Raw genomic sequence first — 4,222 nt, forward strand, 5'->3', positions numbered from 1 at the left:
TTGCAAGCAACCTATTCAGGACAGTGGAAATAAGTGAGATTGGTACTACTACCTGGTCGTTAGTTACATGTGGTGTATTGCGGGTTTTCCTTGTCACAGTCCTACACAGAATATTATCTTTGATTATATAATTCTGCTGCTTATACTTTATATATTCCTTTTCCTTATGATTGCCTTTCAAAGCATTTATAATTGTTTCTATTTTCTGATCTTTTCTATGCTCAGTCTGTAACAATTCAGCGCTCCAGCCTAAATCTTCTTGTTCAGATATTGTTTTTACAATAGGCATGGATGTTGATATATCCATTAATTCAACTAAAGGCTCCGTACAAGATGACACGGGGTTGCGTGATAATGCATCCGCAATGATATTTGCTTTCCCAGGTAAATACCCGATTCTTGCGCCAAAATCTTGAATGATCAAATGCCACCGAGTTCGTTTAGGGCTGTGGTTGAAGCCTTTAAAGAACTCTGTTAGTGGTTTATGGTCAGTAAGAACCTTAACGGGATAACCGTAAATTATGAACTTAAAATGCACTAGCGAATTAACAATAGCTAGCCCTTCCTTGTCTATTACTGCATACTTACTTTCGGAAGTTCTCAATTTTTGAGAATAGAAAGCTATCGGGAAAAATTGTTTATCATATAGCTGAAGCAATACCCCTCTTACTCCTAAGTCTGAGGCGTCTGTTGCAATGAAGAATTCCTTACCGAAGTCAGGAAATTTTAAGATAGGAGAACTACACAGTTCATCTTTCAAAGTATTAAACGCCTGTTGATGTTGGTCCGACCATATGAAATCTACGCCCTTCTTCGTAAGATCCGTTAAAGGAGCGGCTATTATTGAATAGTTGCGTATAAAACGCCTGTAATATCCACTACAACCCAGAAATTGCTGTATTCCCTTGACATTAGTAGGTATGGGAAAATTACGTATAGCCGACACCTTATCATGGACTACTTTAAGACCTTGGCTTGACACCATGAAACCCAAATATATCAATTCTGTTTTGAAAAATTCACACTTACTAATCTTTACCCTTAAGTTATGTTGTCTTAATCTCTGTAGTACTAGTTCTAACTTACGTAGATGTTCTTCTAAGGTGTTGGAAAAGATTACAAGATCATCCATATAGGCATGCAATATATCCCCTAACAAGTCTCCAAACACTATGTTAATCATTCTTGTAAATGTTATAGGAGCACAACGTAAACCAAAAGGCATCCGTAAAAATTCATAATGTCCCCTGGCTGTGCTGAAGGCTGTGTATGGCATATTATCTTCTTCTAATGATATCTGGTGAAAGCCTTTAAGTAAGTCCAAACTGGTAAAATATTTATTCTGACCTAACAAAGACAAAATATCGTCAGTACATGGCACTGGGAATCGATCAGGGATCGTTTCCTCGTTTAGACGACGAAAGTCGACGCAGATACACCATGTTCGATCTTTTTTCGGTACAACTATTAAAGGAAAATTATAAGGGCTGTTTGATTTCCTAGTGACTCCTTCTTCTAGCATTTTACCTACTTCATCTTTTATTTCATTCTGGAATTCCATAGGGAGTCTGTACGAGGGTACATAGATAATTTTCTGCTTGTCCTTTAACCTTATTTGATGCTCGATCACATCTGTTTTTCCTAAGGATCCATCCGTAGTGGAAAAAACATCATGATATTTAGTTAAAAGTTCAAAAATTTTCTGCTGAATTTCTTCGTCTTGAATGTCTTTATTGATTTTATCTTTAATAGATCGCATAACGGATTCATTCGCAACTGATTGAGAGTGATTGATTTCAGCAACGGTAAGAATACGATGTTTATAAACTTCTACATCCAAGATATGTTGATTTTTGTGAATTACTAAAGTGTTATTTAAATGATTACAGACTTCAATATTACATTGTTGATGTGAGCCTACTGTATAAATAGCTTGTGTGACAGACAATTCGTTAGTTTTCAAAGTATCGGAAAGGATTAATATTTCAGATCCCGGTAATGTTTTCTTTATTTGCACTATTAAATTCGAAGGTACGTTTGGTTCGATAGATTGCGTGCAAGATGATATCACGGGTGAACGAGAATTCTGCTGGGTCGCGTATATTATTTCTTTATTAGTGAGACAAGTTATTGGTTTTTCAGCTTACGTTACGGTTACATTTGTCGTCTCCTTTTTATCCAAAACTGATTTTAAGGTATTAGAAGACTTATAGAATTTCCCTTTGATATACACGCCGTGCTTGGCAGGGGCTAAGATAATGTTTTGATTTCCCATAGATGGGTATCCTATAATTACAGCTGGATACATATTAATGTTTTTTACAACAACAAATGTATCGGCAAACGTGCGATTACCGACTCTGAACTGAACATGAGTTATGCCTATGACATTTAATTCATTTTTTCCTATACCCAAAAGTCTAATTCCGGATTTTTCAATCGGAAAGTTCGAAAACAACAAATGATGTGTCTTCAAATCCATGATATTACGTGGACTACCAGAGTCAAAAAATAACGTAAAGGATTTGTGTTCTAAATTTACAGCATATAAGGTTGGCCGTAACTCATTTTGGCTTATTATTGTATGAATTCGTTGCAAATCTACGGGAGCATGCACTGTTTTACTTAATTCGGCCGTGTGTTTCATAGGAAAGTCTATTGTCTCACAATTATCTGATAAAACATTAAATTGATTATTCAATACTATTGATGTTGACATGAATGACCTTGACCCAACATCACTCTCTTCCCCTCTAGAGTTAACTATGTGGTATTTGCTTTGCTTTGCACATTCTGAAAATTAGTCTGACCTTGCGAGGTCTGGTTTGATGACCCAGGCTCAGTGATATTTGAAGAAGTGTTTGTTTGTTTTGGACTCTGAACTGCATTGACATTTGGTTGTTTCTTCTTATTGTTAAAATGAGGATTTTTCTTTTTACTTCCATATGGAACTGACTGTGGAATTGACTGTGTATTTCTGGGATATTGTTGTGTCTTACGCGAGAAACATTGGCTATATGAATGTGTTGCAGTGTTGTGAATCGAGCAGAATTTCGTTCTGCAGTCTGCGCTGAAGTGACCTTGACGTTTGCAGTTATAACACGTCATTCCCGCTACTTGACTGCTAACTACGTTCACTGTTTGTGGCTTTGTTTCATTCTTTGCAAAAACTTGAGTTAACACGGGATCGAGATCTGGACACTTGGACATGTGTTTCTTTATCTGTTTATAGACATCCAATTCCGTACTTGCAGGCGTTAACTTCTTATCAAAACACCGCACTAAAGCTTCAGGCAACATAAGCGTCATGCAAGTTAAATACATTAATCGTAAAAAATCTTTCACGGAGATGTTATCGCCAATAACCCAAGTGGAATGACCTAAAATGTCCTGATATTCATTAAGCCTATCAGCTATGAGAGCTGCTCTCTCAATAACATTAAGCCGATTCATAGTGGCTTGATTAAGTGTATTTCGTAACGTTAATACTACATCCAAGGCTTCCTCACGCCCATAGACCGCGCGTAACCTAACTTTGAAATCATCCCAGGTAACTGCTTCTTGAAATGAAACACCTCTTAAATACGAACTCGCATCTCCTTTAGAAAAATCTATAAAACTTTTAGCTTTTTGTAATTGTACAAAAGGGTCTACGATTTGTTTGGCATTTAAATGGGCATCGACGGATGAAATCCATGACTCCACATTTTGTGGCAAGAACCCGTTGACCCGACCCTGAAAAGGAAGGATTGCTGACCTGGCATTTACAAGCGTCACAATTGGAGGAGGATTAGTCTGGCCTACACCACTAGGTCCAGGGGAAAGGCTCACAGGGGGAGTCATGACTGCTGTATTTCTTTTCCTATCTCTTCGACCCCTTGCAATTCTATCAAAATATCTATATGAGTACAGACGTCCACTGCGTAAACGCATATGTATAACAAAATTCCCCAAACAATGTTACTAATCTCAAAACATTTCCCGAGAATTTCTGAAAGAAAAAGGAATTAGCACAAAGAGAGAAAAATTCTAAATGAGAATTCGGAGTTGAACACAGTTTCCTTTAACAAAAGATTAGCAATTCACTCACCCCAGTAATAATCGACTAACGACTCATGATAACTACACTTCACTGCTCAAACTGGAATGAATTCAAAAATTTGTACTTAGCTTATATATGGGTCTGTGTGATGTCGACACGTCCTCTCTCTCTCTCTTGATG

The sequence above is a fragment of the Palaemon carinicauda genome, chromosome 29, assembly GCF_036898095.1.
Source record: "Palaemon carinicauda isolate YSFRI2023 chromosome 29, ASM3689809v2, whole genome shotgun sequence".
Classification (NCBI taxonomy): Eukaryota; Metazoa; Arthropoda; class Malacostraca; order Decapoda; family Palaemonidae; genus Palaemon; species Palaemon carinicauda.